Source organism: Nicotiana tabacum, chromosome 19, assembly GCF_000715075.1.
Source record: "Nicotiana tabacum cultivar K326 chromosome 19, ASM71507v2, whole genome shotgun sequence".
NCBI lineage: Eukaryota > Viridiplantae > Streptophyta > Magnoliopsida > Solanales > Solanaceae > Nicotiana > Nicotiana tabacum.
In genome coordinates this window covers 47,934,144-47,954,182 of record NC_134098.1, presented here as the reverse complement: position 1 = coordinate 47,954,182, position 20,039 = coordinate 47,934,144, and the positions used below count along the sequence as shown (strand labels likewise).

General features: G+C 40.6%; 1 non-coding gene across 1 annotated transcript; it reads right to left on the bottom strand.

The window, feature by feature from the left end:
- Nucleotides 1-768: 768 nt before the first annotated feature.
- On the bottom strand, nt 769-875 carry LOC142173973 (small nucleolar RNA R71). Its single transcript, XR_012703338.1, has one exon. It is a non-coding gene; the product is annotated as a small nucleolar RNA R71 (small nucleolar RNA).
- Between the last annotated feature and the right edge of the window lie 19,164 nt (nt 876-20,039).

Here is a 20,039-nt window from a genome sequence, read left to right as displayed (position 1 = left end):
TCTTTTAATTTCTATTTCTCTTTTTACGTTTGGTGTTCGTTGACTGAGCACAGGTTACAGGTTAAGATTGGTGCATGACTCGAGCTTCTGTGAAAGAAGTGCTACCATACAAGCCAGAGATAGAAAAACAACTGCGACAGCTGAGGAAAGAAAGAAATCTCACCGAGACGTTAGAAAAGGTTGGGCAGTCCTTAACCAAAGAAACTATGGCTGGAAACAGTGATGATAATGTAGATTTGGCTACAAGAGAGACAACCCAACAATGAGAAAAAACTGCACGAGATGTTGAGAAAGTAGCTATTAGAGATGCACAGATTATCTATGAAGAAGAGAAGGGTCGGAGAATTGCTCAAAATCAACCCTTGGCTGTAGACCAGTTAGGAAATATAACTCCCATGCCTGGGATATCACTTGGAGATTATGCTAGACCGGTCTACAATCAAGGCTTATCAAGTGTTAGACCACCTCCAATTGCAGCTAACAATCTTGAGTTGAAGCAAGGGTTACTTCAAACCATTCAGAACTGCTGTGTCTTTAGAGGAAAGATGAACGAAGATCCAAATGCACATCTAATAGACTTAGAGGAGATTATACACTTTTTAATATAGTGGGATGTCACAAGATGCAGTGTACTTAATTGTATTCCCCTTTTCACTTAAATATAATGCGAAGCAGTGGCTTCGAAGCTTGCCCACTGGATTGATTAGAACATGGGAGGAGATGACCAGAAAATTCCTTAATAAATATTTCTTCTCTGCTAAAGCAGGCAAGTTTAGAAGAAAAATCCATAGCTTCTACCAGAAAGAGACTGAAATTGTTTTTGAATCATGGGAGAGGTTTAAAGAGATAGTTCGAAAGTGTCAACATAGTGGAATTGAACTCTGGACGCAACTTTTGAACTCTGGATACATAGTCAAAATTACTCAAGAAGAATTCTGAATTGTTATGAGAGTTTGTAATCCGATTTTAAAAGGAGAGGATGTTGTTTCCGGCAGTCCTGGATGAGTGGGAAGCTGAAGCGTTCACCAAAGGTCTCAATCCATTGAGTTCTGATGCCTCCAGGAAATTGAAGGAAAGCCTGTTGGAGTTTCGAGAAACCACATGGGCAGATGTCCATAATTGTTATGAATCAAAAATCAGAATTGAAGATGATCAATTGAGTTCTTTGGTGTCTTACAAAGGTCGCAATCGTAATAGAAATTAGGAAAAGTTCAAAATTGATTTCAATGCAAACCGTAGGCCTTCCATGAGTCGTTTTTGGCCTTATGAAAGAGTTGAAGGGCAAGGAAATCAACTTTTTCAGCCATCGAACATGGTTGTATCAGATAGAAGGGCAAATCATGGTTGGAGTAATAGAAGAAGGAACCATCGGGGTCCCGTAATTCAGCATATCCTCGTTGTCCGATTACAACTTCAATATTAGCTTGGTAGAATTAGTTTCTACTATAAGAAACATCAAGGAGGCTTGATTGTCGAAGCCAATTCGGTCAGATCCTAGTCAAAGGGATCCTAATATGGTGTGAATTTCACAGAAGGCATGGCCACCGAACTGAGGACTGCCAGCATCTTCGTGAAGAGGTTGCAACACTATTAAAGAACGGTCATCTTAGAGAAATTTTGAGTGATCGGGCGAAGAACAACTATGGGAGGAATCTAGATGCTACTGAACCAACCAAATCGACTGCAGGGTCACCTCGTCTAATAACTAATATTAATTTTGGTGGAGTTGAAGTAAATGGGATGACATTTTCGGCAGCAAAGAAGACAACAATATCGGTAACTCATGGCAAGAGAATCTGAGGTGCTTCAGAAGATGATGAAATTACCTTCATAAAAAAAGATGCTGATGGCCTTCTTTTACCGCACAACAACGATATGGTAATATCACTTAATGGTTTAGATTTTTAAATTAAAGTGTGTCCGTTGATCCAAGTAGTTCAGCCAATATAATCTAGTTGAGGGTTCTGGAACAAGCAAAGTTAACGGGAAACATAGTTCCGTCGATAAAGCTCCTAGCCTGGTTTAACCTAATAAGTGTAACAACTCGACGGGAGATTCAATTTCCCACACATGCCGAAGGCGTGATGAAGAATACTTTGTTCGAGGTGGTGGATGGCGATATGGGGTACAACGTGATCCTGGGTAGTCTATGGATTCACGAAATGAAGGATGTGCCATCAACTGATGAAGTTACCTACACCAGAGGGGATCAAACAGATTAGATGTGATCAATAAGCTACGAGGGAAATGAATGCAGTCACCTTGTCCATCAACAAGGAAGAAGGAGCGAGCATATAGCAACTACCGGAACCAGTACCCGCTTCCATTTTGATTGAAGGTGATGGGAACGAGGAGTCATCTGACTTTTAGCAGGTACCTAGGTCTTACTAGATACCGAAAGAAATGGATGCAATGAATTCAACCGCAAAGGAGCTCAAACAAGTTGTGTTGTTCACAATATTCTTGGAAAGGAAGTTCCATTTGGGAACGGGGTTAAGCCCCGAACTAAGAGTTAAGATTATTGATTTTCTTAAAATTAACATTGATTATTTTGCATGGTCTCATTCAGATATGACAGACATTCCGTTGGAAGTGGCTGTCCACAAGTTAAGCTTGGACCTTAGCTTCTCTCCGGTAAAGCAGAAGAAATAACTAATAGCCGAGGTCAGGAACATGTTTATTAAAGAAGGGGTAACCCGGTTACTGAATATATGTTCAATTAGAGAGGTAAATTATCCTAATTGGCTAGCTAACGTAGTGATTGTTCCTAAAAAGAATAATAAATTTAGAATGTGTGTAGATTATAAGGATTTATATAAGCCGTGCCCTAAAGATTCTTTCCCGTTGCCAAACATTGACTACATGAGCGATACTATGGCCGAGCATGAATTGATGAGTTTTCTTGATTCATATTCCGGGTATAATCAAATTAGTATGCACCCGGAGGATCAAGAGAAAATCTCGTTCATCACAAGTTTTGGAATTTAGTGCTATAATATGACGTCTTTCGGACTTAAGAATGTCGGAGCCACTTATCAGAGGCTCGTTAATAAAATGCTCGAACGTCAAATTGGTAAAATTGTGGAAGATTATATTGATGATATATTGGTTAAATCTCTTAATGCAGAATATCACTTGTCTCATTTACAAGAGACATTTGATATCCTGAGAAAACACAACATGAAGCTCAATCTGGGAAATGCGCTTTTGGAGTTGGTTCCAGGAAGTTTCTTTGTTTTTGGTTTCACAAAGAGGAATTGAAGTGAATCCCGATAAGATTAAGTCCATAGAAGATATACCTGATCAATTGACAAGTGTAAAGGAAGTGCAAAGGTTAACTGGTAGGTTGGTGGCCCTTAGTAGATTCATATGGAGGTCTTCAGAGAAATGCCATCATTTCTTTTCGCTTTTAAAGAATAATAATGATTTTTTGTGAATTACGGAATGCCAACAAGCTTTGAGAGACATGAAGAAGTATTTGTCCAGTCCTTCGTTAATGTCAAAATCAAAGGAGGAAGAATAATTATTAATTTATTTAGCGGTATTGGAAGTTGCAGTGAGTGCAGTCCTGGTCCGAGAGGAAGAAGGTATGCATTTCCCTATTTATCATGTTAGCAAAATGCTATCGGGGTCGTAGACACATTATTCACACCTAAAAGAGTTGGCTCTAGCTCTTGTAGTCGCCTCTCAAAAGCTTAGACCTTACTTTCAATGTCATCCCATAGTCGTTGTGATGACTTATCCCTTGAGGAGCACCCTTCATAAACCTGAAATATCGGGTGGATTGGCTAAATGGGCAATCAAAGTCAGTGAATTTGACATCGAGTATAAACCCCGGACTGGAATTAAGTCGCAAGTTTTGGCCAACTGTGTGGCTATTTTAGTCTCGGTATGATGCCTTTAGCTGCTAAGGAAGCAACTAAAGTTGCTTGTTATTGCCTTGTTGATGGTCAATTATACTGAAGACTTTTCAAGGACCATTGGCTCGGTGTTTAGGGACATCTGAGAGTGATTATATGATGAGATAAGTTCATGAAGGGGTTTGCGGAAATCATTTTGATGAGGACTCGTTTATTCTTATATTAATAAGGGCTGGCTACTATTGGCCTCAGATGGAACAACACGTTAAGGTATTTGTACTAAAATATGATAAGTGTCAATGTCATGTGCAATTAGTACATCAACCGGCAAAGCTTCTGCATTTGGTGGTATCACTGTGGCCATTCATGAAATGGGGGCTGAACATAGTTGGTCCATTGCCTCAAGGACCCGGGAAGGTAAACTTGTTTTTTTTTAAAATTTAACTGACTATTTCACTAAATGGGTTAAAGCATGTGCTTACAAAAAGATTGTAGTGTGAGAAGTGATTGATTTCATATGGGATCATATTATTTGTCAGTTTGGAGCACCAAAAGAAATTGCTTGTGACAATGGGACATGATTTATAGGTTCCAAAGTCATAAAGTTTCTGGAAGGATTAAATATCAAAAGAATCACATCTTCCCCATATTATCCAAGTGCTAATAGATAAGCGAAGTCAACCAACAAAGTGATAATCCAAAACCTCAAAAAGAAATTAGAGGATGCTAAAGGTAATTGTCCAGAAGAGCTACCGGGAGTGTTATGGGCGTATCGAACAATGGCAAAGTCAAGCATGGGAGAAAAACCATTTTCCCTTGTGTACAGTATGAAGGCTTTGATTCCGGTAGAGTGTGATGACCCAACCGTCTGTCTTATATATTGTAGCCCCGTTCCCTTATTTATTGCTTATTTTTTGTTTACTTGTGGTTACGTGACTTGCCGGAGTGGTTGGTTTGGTTCCTGGGATGTTTCAAAGTGAATTGGGACACTTAGTCCCATGGTTGGAAGCTTAAGTTGGAAGATTTGACCAGATTTTAAATTTTGTGTAAACGACTCCGGAATGGAGTTTTGATAGTTCCGATAGCTTTGTATGATAATTTTGGACTTAGGCGTATGTCCGGATTTGGTTTGGAGGTCCGTAGGCCGTTTTGTCTAGAATTGGAAGGTTGAAGGTTTGAAAGGCTGAGAAATTTGACCGAGAGTTGACTTTATTGATACCGGGCTCTGATTTTGGTTTCACGAGTTGGAGTAAGTCCGTTGTGTCATTTATGACTTGTGTGCGAGGTGAATCAGAGTTGGTTTAGTATGATTCAACATTTGTTTTAGGAGTTGGAAGTTCATTAGTTTAGTAAGCTTGAATTGGGGTGCGATTCGTGATTTCGATGTTTATTGATGTGATGTGATTTGAGGCTCCAACTTAGTTCATATCATACTTTAGGACCTGTTGGTATGTTTGGATGGGGTCTCAGAGTCCTCGGGTGTGTTTCTGTTCAAGTTCAGACTCATTTTGTACTTGGAGGAGTTGCTGATTTTTGGTCATCTGGTTTCCTCTTTCGCGATCGCGAGAAGAGGGATGTGATCGCGAAGGGTTAATTCCAGCAGGTGGGCATTTTTGAAACGCGTTCGTGAGTTTGAGGATGAGATCGTGGAGTTTTTGTTATTTGTGCATCATGAACGCGGGAGATAGGACGCGTTAGCAAAGAAGGAAGGTGAATCCTTGAAGTTGCACGCGTTTGTTCTTTGCGATCGCGTGTGCTTGTCCGCGATAGCATAAGTGTGGGTTGCTGAGCATCGCGTTTGGGAATGGTAGTTCTTATTCATGTAGAGCATATTGGAAGGGTAGTGATTTTTGTTCTTCGCAACCGCGAGGGAATTTCCGCTATCGTGAAGAGGAGCATCTGGGCAGAATATTAAAAACCCAAATCGAGGGTTAGAGTATTATTTTCATATTTTGAGTTGTAGAGCTCTAGTTTGGGCGATTTTGGAGGAGATTTTCACGTCTTGGATTGTGCTAAGTGTTTTTGACTTAGATTTGTCATTATTCCATGATTCATCTTTATTTTATCATTTAATTAGTAAATTAAAGTGTAGAAATGAGAGATTTTGTGGAAACTTTGCAAAAAATGAAAAATGGAGGTTTGAAGATCGATTTGAGATCGAAATTGGATGATTTTGGTATAGTTAGACTCGTAATCGAATGCGTGTCTGGAATTTATGAATTTTGTCGGGTACCGAGGTGCGGCCCTAGGGTTGACCTTTTGGGTTGACTTTTTGATTTTGGTTAAAGATCTTAGCTTTATCATTTATAGCGTTTATTGATAGTATTATGTTATTTTGGCTAGATTTGAGCCTTCTGGAGGATGATATGCATGGGAAGGGCTTGTTAGGGGAGTAATTTGGCTTGCTCGAGGTAGGTATCTTATCTAAACTTGGTTGAGGCACTAGTTCCTGAATTATTTGTGATAGCTACGTGCTATGGGTGCGCATATGTGTGGGGTTTGAGCCTATGTGCTAACACCGGGGGTATTTATCCATGCTCGGGTTATGCTTAGGCTATGATATGCCTAGAATTGACTGTGAAGCTTTAAGCTATGATGTTTCTCATATTTGTAACATTGTTGTGAACTATTTGAGCCATGTTTGAGGCTACATAGAAGTTTAATGCCTGAATGAACTTGATAAATGCTATTCTGTCCGATTTGAGCTATGATATCACATTTTGCACATACATACTCTTTAACATGTCATTTATACCAATCCAGGAGCATGAAATTTTCATTCATCACGTACATGTATTCTTGTTTATTTGATCCTATATAATATGATTGGACTGGGTGTCTCTGGCCATGCCAGGCGGATTGTGTTTTTTTGCATGTGACCACGCAGGGCGGATTATGTTGTTATGCCCGTGACCACGCCAGACGGATTATGTTGTTATGCATGTGACCACACCAGGCGGATTGTGTTGTTATGCATGTGACCACGCTGAGAGAATTTTACTGTTATGACTGTGGCCATGCCAGACGGATTATGATATTGAGCTTGTGACCACACCCGACTGGTAGCACATTGAATTGGCTGTGCTTGCGTGTGGATATGGATTCATCCCCCTAGGGTCACCCTCTCATATTTCTCTGTTGATGGTGTACACGTGGATATTGAGGAAAACTGATCAGTGGTTGGGTACGGATATGGAAAGGTTGAGGAAATCTGGCTAGTGTTTGTTTGGATTTTGCATCTCATCTTTACTTGAAATTTCTGTGATTATTTACCTGATTTAATGATTTTCATCTCTATATACTGAACATTGTCTGAGTAGAGTATTTGAGAAACTGTACACATACACACAGATGCTTCTTCCTGTGCTTTATGACTTGATTTCATTATTGTTTTATACTTATTAAAATGCTGAAACTATACTTGTTGTAGCTAGTTCTTTTACCTCGCCAAGGTTAGTTATGATACTTATTGAGTAAATTGGGTGGTTTGTAGTCATACTACACTCTGCACTTAATTGTGTAGATCCAGCTGTGGGGGCCTACTATCAGCAATAGATCTATCTGTTAGACCCAACTTCGAGAGGCGAGGTAGAGCTGCATCCTTGGGCGCAGTTTTGACTTGTCTTTTCTTATGTATTGTTGCTTCAGTTCAAGCAGTATTATCATTACTTAACTTTTAGACTTGTATTCTGTTGTAGAGTTCATGAGTCTGTAGTTATCAGTTCTAGGGATTTATCTTGTATTGTCAGTATTTTGTTACATTGAGGTCTTGGACTTATGCTATTTCTATAATTTCTGTTGTTTTGACTCTTTATTATTATGTTTTGGCTTGTCTAGCCGGTGTGTTAGGCGCCATCATGACGGGTTGGGATTTTGGGTCGTGACAAGTTGGCATCAGAGCCCTAGGTTCATAGTATTAAGAGTCATGAGAGAGTTTAGTAGAGTTTTGCGGATCGTTATGAAGACGTCTATAATTATCTTCGAGAGGTTACCGAACTGTTAGAAAACTTCACTTTCTTGTATTCTTGTCATGCAGATTTCTTACTTCCAAAAATTTGAACTTGACTCTTCTATCCTCTCATAGATGGTGAGGACACATGCGACTGGATCAGGAGGACGACTATTAGTACCACCAGCTAGTGTCGCGGAAGGCTGGGGCCGCAGTAGAGGCTGAGGTGTGGCTCGTACTGTAGCCAGAGCAGCACCCGTGGAGCCACCAGTTGCTCCCGCTCAGGAGTAGGTACAAGATGTGGTTGAGCCGGTAGGGCCGAATTAGGCACCAACAATGGCCACTGTAATTCATGGCCTTCAGGAGGCCTTAGCCCAAAGTTTGACTATATGCATGAGTTTGGATCAAGCAGTCTCAGTTCCAGCTGCACCAACCACTTCACAGGCCGGAGGAGGCGCCTAGACTTCTACTGCCCGTACACTAATGTAGATAGCTCAGGGGATCCAGACACTAGGTGTATTGCTAGCTCAGCTTGTTATTGCCGCTAGGGCCGAGGTTGGTCCCCATATGAGTGATAAGGAGCAGAAAAGACTAGAGCGGTTTGGGAGGTTTAAGCTTTCAGAGTTCAGTGGAGCAGAGTCAGAGGATGCCCAGGATTCATTGACCAGTGTCATTGGATTCTTCGCACAATGGGTATTTTGGACACAATGCAGTTTCATTCACTACTTATGAGTTGAGCAAGCTAGCCAATGCAGCGCCACTTACATGGCATGAATTCTCAGTTCTCTTCTTAGAGAAGTTTGTCCCATATACTCGTAGAGAGGAGTTGCGTATGCAGTTTGAGCAGCTACGCCAAGAGGGTATGGCAATGACTCAGTATGAGATGAGGTTTTTAGAGTTGGATCGTCATGCGATGTGGTTGGTTCCCACTGAGATGGAGAAGATTAGGAGGTTCATTGATGGACTCAACTATGGATTACGCTTTATTATGGCTCGGGAGGTTACGAAGGGTGCGAGGTTTGATGAGGTGGTCGATATTGCTAGATGCTTAGAGCTGGTTCGCAGGTAGGAGCGTGAGGAGAGGGAGGCCAAGAGGCCTCGTAGTTCAGGTGATTTCAGCAGTGCCTCATATAGAGGCCAGTCCTATTATATCAGAGGTCGTTCTTCTAGACCAGTTCAGGTAGTTTTCCGTGTTCCTCGTAGCTCTTCAGTTAGCCATTGTTCTTATAGTGCCCACCCAGCTCAGTCATTATTCCGTGCATTATTGCCATAGAGTTCTTACCGTGCCCCATCTGCTCAGGTTTCCACAGGTAGTTCTTCAGGCTATTAGGGTCACCAGCATGTTAGGAAGGGTTGCTATGAGTGCGTAGAATTGAGTCACCTCAAGAGAGATTGCCCCTGACTATTTAGTAGGGTCCCATACTAGAGTTCTCAGCCTATAATCCCAGCACCAACAGCTACACCACCCGCACAACTAGCTTAGGGTGGGGCCCAATCAGCTCGAGGCTGCCTAGAGGGGGAGGTTGATCAGGTGGTTGTCAGCCCGTTGCTACGCATTTATAGCCAAGCCACAGGCAGTTGCCTCCGATGCCGTGATCACAAGTATTATTTCAATATGCCATAGGGATGCTTCGATATTAGTTGATTCTTGTTCCACTTATTCATATGTATCATCATACTTTGCTCGTTGTTTGAATATGCCCTGTAATTCTTTAGTTATGCCTTTTCATGTATCTACACTGGTCAGTGGTTCTATTGTTGTGGACTGTGTGTGGTGACTATTGAGGGATTAGAGACGGGAGTTGATCTTTTACTCCTTAGCATGTTTGAGTTTGACATGATTTTAGGCATGGATTGTTTGTCACCATGTCATGCTATTATGATTGTCACGCTAAGACCATGACGTTGGCGATGCTGGGATTGCCTAGGGTTGAGTGGAGAGGTTCTCTGGACTATGTTCCCAGTAGATTGATTTCATATTTGAAGGCCTGACGGATGGTTGGGAAGGGATGTCGGGCATATTTGTCCTTTGTGAGGGATGTTAGTGCTGATACTCCTACTATTAAGTCCGTTCTAGTAGTAAGAGACTTTCCGGATGTGTTTCCTCCAGACCTGCTGGGCATGCCCCCTACAGCGACATTGATTTTGGTATTGACTTGGTGTTGGGCACTCAGCCCATCTCTATTCCTTCGTATTATATGGCACCAATAGAGTTGAAGGGAATTGAAAGAACAACTTCAAGAGTTACTTGATAAGGGATTCATTAGTCCTACTGTGTCGCCTTAGGGTGAACCGGTTATGTTTATGAAGAAGAAGGATGGTGCTATGCGGATGTGCATTGATTATAGGCAGTTGAACAAAGTTACAATTAAGAACAAGTACCCACTATCGCTTATTGATGATTTATTTTACCAGTTTCAGGGTGATAGAGTATTCTCTAAGATTGATTTGATGTTTGGGTATCACTGGTTGAAGATTCGGGATTCTGATATTCTGAAGACGGCATTTAGGACCCATTATAGTCACTACGAGTTTCTTGTGATGTCTTTTGGACTGCCAATGCCCTAATAACATTTATGCATCTAATGAACAATGTATTCTAGCTATATCGTGATTCTTTTGTCATAGTATTCATTGATGATATACTTGTGTACTCACGCATCCAGGAGGATCACGAGCAGCATCTGAGGATTGTACTCCATACGTTGAGGGAGAAGAAGCTTTATGCTAAATTCTCCATAGCATTATGGCGTTCTTGGGGAACGTGATGTCCAGTGAGGGTATCAAGGTAGATCCAAAGAAGATTAAGGCAGTTCAGAGTTGGTCCAGACCATCTTCAGCTACGGAGATTCGGAGTTTTCTTGGTTTGACCGGATATTATCATCATTTCGTACAGGGTTTCTTGTCAATTGATATACCTTTGACTAGATTGACCCAAAAGGGTGCCCCATTCAAGGTGGTCTGGTGAGTGTGAGGAGTGCTTTCAAAAGCTCAAGACTGCCTTGACCACAACTCCGGTTTTAGTGTTGCCTTCAGCATCGGGTTCATATACGATTTATTGTGATTCTTCTCGGATTGGTATTGGGTGTGTCTTAATGTAGGAGAGTTAGGTGATTGCTTATGCTTCGCGCCAGTTGAAGCCCCATGAGAAGAACTATCCCATTCATGATTAAGAGTTGGCATCCATTGTTTATGCATTGAAAATTTGGAGGTATTATCTCTACCATATGTATTGTAAGGTATTTATAGATCATCAGAGTCTACAACACTTGTTTATGCAGAAGGATATAAATTTGAGAATGCGGAGATGGTTAGAGCTATTAAAAGACTATGACATCACCATTTTGTATTATCCTGGGAAGGCCAATGTGGTGGCTGATGCATTGAGCAGAAAGAATGTGAGTATGAGTAGCCTTGCATATATTCCTGTTGGTGAGAGACTGCTAGCATAAGATGTTCAGGCCTTGGCCAATCAGTTTGTGAGGTTAGATATTTTGGAGCCTAGTGGGGTTCTTGCTCGTGTGGTTTCTCGGTATTCCTTGTATGAGCACATCAGAGAGCGTCAGTATGACAACCCCCATTTGCTTGTCCTTAAGGACATGGTGCACCACAGTGATACCAATGAGGTTTCTATTGGAAATGACAGGGTATTGTGGATACAGGGTCGAATTTGTGTGTCCAATATGGATGAGTTACGTGAGTTGATTCTTGAGGAGGCCCACATTTCGCGGTATTCCATTCATTCGGGTGCCGCTAAGATGTTTCAGGATTTGAGGCAGCACTATTAGTGGAGGAGAATGAAGAAAGATATAGTAGAGTATATGGCTCGATTCTTGAACTATCAGCAGGTGAAGTACGAGCATCAGAGGCTAGGCAATTTGCTTCAGAGACTTAAGATTCCGGAGTGGAAATGGGAGCGTGTTACTATGGACTTCGTTGTTAGGCTCCCACAAACTTTGAAGAAATTCGATGTAGTTTGGGTGATTGTGGACCAGTTGACTAAGTTCGCACATTTCATCCCGGTTGTGACTACCTATTAATCTGAGTGGTTGGCTGAGATCCATATTATCGGGATTGTTCATCTTCACGGTGTGCTAGTGTCCATTATTTCTGATCGGGGCACGTAGTTCACATCACAGTTTTCAGAGCAGTGCAGCGAGAGTTGGGCAATCGGGTTGAGTTGAGTACAACATTCTACCCCCTGACAGATGGACAGTCCGAACGCACTATTCAGATCTTGGAGGATATATTCTACACGCGTGTGTTATGGATTTTAAGGGTTCTTGAGATCAGTTTCTACTGCTTGCTGAGTTTACCTACAACAACAGCTACCAATCGAGTATTCAGATGTCTCCTTATGAGGCCTTATATGGGAGGTGGTGTCATTCTCCATTTGGTTGGTTTGAGCCGAGAAAGGCTAGGTTGTTGGGTACTGATTTGGTTTAGGATTCCTTAGAGAAAGTCAAGTTGATTCAGCATCGGTTTTGTACAACACAATCTAGAAAGAAGATTCACACTGATCGGAAGGTTTATGATGTTGCCTATATGGTGGAAGAGAAGGTATTGCTCAGAGTTTCACCCATGAAGGGTGTTATGAGGTTCGGGAAGAAGGGAAAGTTGAGCCCTCAATATATTGTCCCTTTTGAGGTGCTTGAGAGGATTGGAGAGGTGGCCTACAAGCTTGCATTGCCACCTAGTCTATCGGGTGTTCACCCAGTGTTTCATGTATCTATGCTCCAGAAGTATTATGGTGATCTGTCTCATGTTTTGGATTTCAGCACGGTTAAGTTAGACGGGGATTTGACTTTTGATGTGGAGCCGGTGGCCATTTTAAATCGACAGGTTTAAAAGTTGTGATCAAAGAATATAGCTATAGTGAAAGTTCAGTGGAGAGGCTAGCCAGTCGAGGGGGCTACTTGGGAGAACGAGCGGGAGAAGCGGAGCAGATATCCACGCCTATTTAAGACTCCAGGTATGATTCTAGACCCATTCGAGGACGAACAGTTGTTTAAGAGGGGGAGAATATAACGACCCAACCGTTCATCTTATGTATTGTAGCCATGTTCCCTTGTTTATTTCTTATTCTATGTTCACAAGTGATTATTTTACTTTTTGGAGTGGTTGGTAAGATTCCGGGGATGTTTCAGAGTGAATTGGGACACTTAGTCCCAAGGTTGGAAGGTTAAGTTGGAAGAGTTGATCGGATGTTGGCTATTGTATAAACGACTCCGGAATGGAGTTTTGATGGTTCTGGTAGCTTTTTATGGTGATTTTGGACTTAGGCATATGTCGAAATTTGGATTTGGAGGTCCGTAGGTCGTTTTGGTTTGAATTGGTGAAAGTTGGAAGGTTAAGAAGTTTGACCGAGAAGTGACTTTCTTGATACCGGGCTCGGATTTTGGTTCCGGGAGTTGGAGTAGGTCCGGGGTGTCATTTATGACTTGTTTGAAAAATTTGTGGTCAATCGCATTTGGTATGACTCGACATTTGTTTTAGGAGTTGGAAACTCATTAGTTTATTAGGCTTGAATTGGGGGGCGATTCATGATTTCGATGTTATTTGAGGCTTCGACTAAGATTGTATCGTGTTTTAGGACCCGTTCGTATGTTTGGATGGGGTCCCGGGGGCATTAGGTGTGTTTCGGATCAAGTTCAGACTCATTTTGGACTTGGAGGAGTTGCTGATTTTTGGCCATCTAGTTTCCTCATTCGCAATCGCGAGAAGAGGGATGCGATCGCGAAGGGTTAATTTCGATAGGTGGGCATTTGTTCAATGTGTTCGCGAGTTTGAGGATTCAATCATGGAGCTTTGATTATTTGTGTATCGGGAACGCGGGAGATGGGATGTGTTAGCGAAGAAGGAAGGTGAGTCCTGGAAGTTTCACGCGTTCCTTCTTCGCGATCGCGTCTGCTTGTCCACGATCGTGTAGGTATGGGTTGCTGAGCATCGCGTTCGCGACTGGTAGTTCGCGTAGAGAATATTGGAAGGGCAGTGATTTTTATTCTTCTCGATCGCGAGGGACTTTCCGCGATCGTGAAGAGAAGCATCGGGGCCGAATATTAAAAACCCAAATCTCGGGTTAGAGTATTATTTTCATATTTTGAGTTGTAGAGCTCGTCTTTGGGCGATTTTGGATGGAATTTTCACGTCTTGGATTGGGGTAAATGTTTTGGACTTGGATTTGTCATTATTCCATGATTCCATCTTTGTTTTAGCATTTAGTTAGTAAATTAAAGTGTAGAAATGGGAAATTTTGTGGAAACTTTGCAAAAAATAATGGAGGTTTGAAGGTCGATTTGAGGTCGAAATTAGATGATTTTGGTATGGTTGGACTCATAATCAAATGGGTATCCAGAATTTGTGAATTTTATCGGGTTATGAGGTGTGGACTCGGGGTTGACGTTTTGGGTTGACTTTATGATTTTGGTTAAAGATCTTAACTTTATCATTTGGAATCAATTCCTATAGCTTTTATTTATTGTATTACGTTATTTTGCTAGATTCGAGCCTTCCAGAGGTTGATAAGCACGGGAAGGGCTTGTTAGGGGAGTAATTTGTCTTGCTCTAGGTAAGTATCTTATCTAAACTTGGTTGAGGCACTAGTTGTCTGAATTATTTGTGATAGCTACGTGCTATGTGTGTGCTCATGTATAGGGTTTGAGCCTATGTGCATTTATCCATACACGAGTTGTGCTTAGGCTATGATATGCCTAGAATTGACTATTAAGCTTTAAGCTATGATGTTTCTCATATTTGTAACATTGTTGTAAACTATTTGAGCCATATTTGAGGATACATAGAGGTTTAATCCCTGAATGAACTTGATAAATGCTATTCTGTGATGAAATTACCGATTTGCGCTATGATAGCATACTTTGCACATGCCTACACTTTAGCATGTCATTTATACCAGTCCATGAGCATGAGATTCATTATTCATTCATCACATACATGTGTTATTGTTTATTTGCTCATGTGTGATATGATTGGACTGGGTGTGACCATGCCAGGTAGATTGTGTTGTTATGCCTGTGACCACGCCCGACGGATTGTGTTGTTATGCTTGTGACCACGCCGGGCGGATTGTATTGTTATGCCTGTAACCACTCCGAGTAGATTGTACTGTTATGCTTGTGACCACGCCGAGAAGATTGTACTGTTATGTCTGTGACCACGCCGGGCTGGTAGCAAGTTGAACTGGCCATGCTTGCATGTGGATATGGATCCATCCTCCTAGGTTCACCCTTTCATGTTTCTCTCTTGATGATGTACACACAAATATGAGGAAAACTGATCAGTGGTTGGGTATAGATATGGAAATGTTCAGGAAATTTGGCGAGTGTTTGTTTGGATTTTGTATCTCATCTTTACTTGCAATTTTCGTGATTATTTACTAGATTTAACTTCATTTCATCTCAATATAATGAACATTGACTGAGCAGAGTATTTGAGAAATTGTACACATACACACATAGACGTTTCTTCCTGTGATTTATGACGTGATTTTATTAATGTTCTGTACTAGTTAAAATGATGAAAGTATACAAGTTATGGCTAGTATCATTTATAATTTGTGCTTGTTTTACCTCGTCGGGGTTAGTTACAATACTTATTGAGTAAATTGGGTCGGTTGTACTCATACTATACTCTGTACTTAATTGTGTAGATCCAGGTGTGGGGATCATCTATCAGCAGTAGATCTATCTATTGGACCCAACTTCGAGAGGCGAGGTAGAGCTGCATCCTTAGATGCAGTTTTGACTTGTCTTTTCTTATGTACTATTGCTTCAGTTCAAATAGTATTATCATTACTAAGTTTTCAAACTTGTATTCCGTTGTAGAGTTTATGAGTCCATATTTACCAGTTCCGAGAGATTTATATTGTATTATCAGTATTTTGTTATATTGAGGTCTCAGACTTATGTTATTTCTATCATTTATGTTGTTTTGACTCTTTATTATTAGGTTTTGGCTTGCCTAGCTGGTGTGTTAGGCGCTATCACGATGGGTTGGGATTTTAGGTCATGACTTAGAGATTGGAAAAAAGACCATAAGGTATTCCAGGGCAAATGAGAAGGCAAATAATGAAGCACTGCTGATTAAGCTGGATTTTCTTGAAGAGCATCAAAATTTAGCATATGTGAGGATGGCGACACAAAAGCAAAGGATGGAAAGATATTATAACCGTATAGGAAATCTTTGATACTTTAAAGTAGGAGATTTGGTTTTACACAGAGTAACTCGAAGTACCCGAGAAGTCAATGCTGGAAAGCTAGGACCGATATGGGAAGGGCCTTACCAGATTTGAGCTATAACCGGTAAAGGTTCATATCAGTTGAAAAATCAAGATGGAGTAAAATTGTCAAGTAGTTGGAACATGACTCACCTCAAAAGGTATTACTGTTGAAGATCCTTGTTGATACTAAAAATATGTGCTGCACGTTTTTTTTCCTTCGTCCAGTTTTTGTCCCAATTGGGTTTTTCTGGCAAGGTTTTTAATGAGGCAGAAATGTAAAGCATACTACGAAAAAGGATCATTGACGATATCAAGAATTCTAGTGTTCGAATTTTCATACTTAGTATCCGAACACTAGGGGGAAACTATTGTATATCAGAACACTAAAAGTGTCACAAAGACCGGGGACTGTTTGAACCTGAAGTTGTATCTTATCAGGACTGGGGATTGAATGATCAACCCCGTAGAAATAAGTAGTACAGGTTAGCCACATGTATTGGCAACTTTATTTACTTAAGCGAATTTTTGCTCATGTAAAATATACTTTAGAAATAGAAGGAATAAATAAAAGTTCTTTTATTTTTATCTTATTTCTTGACCCATTGATATGTTAAGCTATTTTGCATTTGAAAGTTAGTTAAACTTCAAATGCTTGTGCTGGAATGAATAGGAGACGTCCTCTTCAAGAGCACCATAAATATAAGGGCCCTCTCTTATAAAACCCTTATAGTCAAAGGGTAGACACCGGAAGTATGAATGTCCGGGATAAAAGTTATCGGATATAAAACCTTCCCGAACTTTATTAAATAAAAAAATATTTTGCACACAAATTAGGCTAAATGATGTCTTTTATTTCTTGAAAATGCCAAACTCAATAGAAAATTTGGAATAGTTACAAGTGTGTGTGTGTGTGTGTATATATATATATATATATATATATATATATATATATATATATATATATATATATATATATATATATATATATATATATATATATATATACACACACACACACACACACACACACACCTTTTGCATCTTTTTCAAATGAAGGTTGTTCCGCATTTGGTTTAGTACCTTCATCCTTGTCCTTATCTTCTTGTTCAGTTACTGAAAACTCTGAACATATGCTCGAGGAACTTGAAACAGTGGGCCGAGTAGGAATATTATTGAAGTTAGTTGTCTCCAATTTAAGAGCATCACCGATGCAGCCATCCATATTTGCAATACCTTCTTTGGCCTCCTCCAGAGTCTTCCTCCTTATATGATAAATCGCATAAGTTTTCTCGAGGAGGAAAGAGTCTTCTTGATCCTGGAGTTTGGCTCGAAGCTTCTTGATTTTGGACTATAGTTGTTTGTTTTCAGCCCTCACAATGCCATAAGTTTGGCTAAGGTCAGTATTTGTCTTCGCATATTCGCGATTCGGCACCATGACCATTTTGAGCCTTTCCTATATTCTAGATCTTTTCGCCTCGGCAACAACAACCTCTTCAGTTTTGGAATGTAAGCTTACTTCCAGGTTATTGATTTTCTCCATGGTCAGCTGCGACAGTTACAGCATCCTGCAGTTCAGCCCACTTGGCTTTCAACTCCTCCAGTTCTTTATGCAGTTGAGCGACTTCTGGATTGTGAACCATCTTTTTCTGCTCAGATTTCTTCAACCGAGATTTGAGCTCGACCATCTATGCAAGTCTTGCCTCTAAATATGGAAGGCACTCAACGAGTTAATCTCGTTCAGTAGCAATCTGATCCCGTTCGGCGACAAGTTCTTCTTTGGCTTAAATCATATTTTGCAAGCCTTCGGAGGCAAGGATATTTGCCTGAAAGGTCAAAGATTAAAGTTATCTTAGATTATGTTTAACAAAATAAAAGGAAAGAAAAGAGAAGTAAGGTGATACCTGAGCAGCCAGGTGCATGCTGTTATTGATCAGGCATTCAGCAGAAAGAGATTTTATCTTCCGACGGTCCTTGTTTGAAGCCAAAGGCTTCAAGTAGTTAGCAAACCCCACCGGCTTGGAGAGTAAATGGAACTCATTTGAAACCGAAATAATGATGCTACGTTTACTATTGGGGTTTCGAATTGGTGCCGGAATATTTTTTAATGTTTCCATGGTCGGGTGATCGAGGGTAGCGAACATCTTCTATTTGTTCAGGTGGGGCTGGTGGTGAGGTAGGAGCTGATGGTACTGCAGCCGATGTTGAAGTACAAGGTGGAGGAACATTAGAGGTAGAACTCCTCTGATCGAAAGCAACAACGGGAGCTCGAAAACGAGATTCAACATTTTTAGTTGTTTCTATTTCCATGAAAAGTCCTTAGATTTTGGCTTCTAGTTGAGCAGGGGAGATTTTCTTCTTCTCCTCTGAAGAGAAACCGCTTCATCGTCATTGGTTTTATCTTCATCAAGGACCACTATGGTCGGTCTAGTTAGAGATTCTTTTGTTGAAGGCTTCTTCTGAGTCTCAGCCTTCTTCTGAGTCTCAGCCATAAAGGTACGTCTTTTTTTTTTAATCTTTAGGCTGGGGACTTAGGGAAGATGGACCTTTACTGGAAGCAAGAGTGGCATCATGATCCCTCTTCTGGTCAAGGATTGCTTGAATTTGTTGATGCGCCACCGTTGGGTCATGGGAAACCTCAACAACTAGGAAAATAGAAGACCTCTTCGGAAGACCTGCGCATTACGAAAAAGAGTTAGCAAGTTCGTACTTCATCATGTTGGAGATTGAAAATGCAAAATAGAATTTTTACTTACCATGGTTCTTGGCCTTCCAATTAAATTTGGATGAAATTTCTTTCCAGCTACGGGAATCCGGTGTGGAAATGTCTAAAATCTTCTGCACCCATTGGGTCAAGTTCTTAACCGATGGTGGAACCCAACGGGTAGCTGAAATAAGAAAAATATAAAGTAGCAAAAGAAGGGATTTTATTTAAAGCATAAGAAAAATGATATCTGAGAAACTTACGAGCAAAGTTCGATTCAGGGATAGAAGATGCTATCGCTGGAAGGATGTCTCTGGTGGCGATGACAACGAACATTTCCATCCAACAACGATCATTATCATAATCGACACTAGTAACGATGGCTGGTGACCGTATTTGCTGAGTTTGGTCATGCCTCAATGGAAATTCTTTGGGGAATAGAGGTTGATCAAATGGACAAGAGTGAGCTTTTCTCCGGCCCAGGAGCACAACACTCGAAGGCAAGCCACAATATGTCATATTGATTAGGGGTGGGCGTTAGGTACTTTGGTACGGTATTTAAGAACTATGATTCAGTACTTCAGTATTCAGTAAATCAATTGTGTATATCAAATACCGTACCAAAGTAGTTCGGTACGATTCGATACAGTTTCGGTAGCCAACCAAACTAACTGAAATAATTTTTGCATTAGTATAAAACATTAAATATAACCGGCCATAAAAGTTTTCAACTTTTCATTTTTTTGCTAAAAATGTTTTCAACACGAAGTCACCAAACATTAAACATTAAACATAGCTTGCCATAACAGTGGGCAGCAAGCTACTTTGAGCATGCAAGTTTATTCAAAATGCAAAGAGTATATAGTGGTAGTAGAGCATCTCGTTCAATAAGCTCTGTTATGTTCAACTCCATGTGAAGCTGTCTGTAATTCCATCTACTCAAACTTTTCATTGGCAGTTTTAGTAGCTCTTTGGTTTTTCAGCCAAGCTTTTCTTTATCAAAGATTTACGAGTCATATGATGAAACTGTGGGAAGGAGTCCATGACATGCTCTTTGAATACTTTTCTTTATCAAAGACTTACGAGTCATAGTTGGATTGTTGCTTTCCGAATTTTTATAGAAACATAGGGTTAGAATTTAGAAATAGAAATTAGGGAAAGGAGAAAGGACTAAGGGAATTAGGGAAGGGGGACTGATGTCTGATACTAGGTTGGGGCTTGGGTATTGTGCAGTGGGTGTTGGGCTTAGTTTATTGGACTAAAAAATATAATTATAGAGGTGGGCTGGCCAGC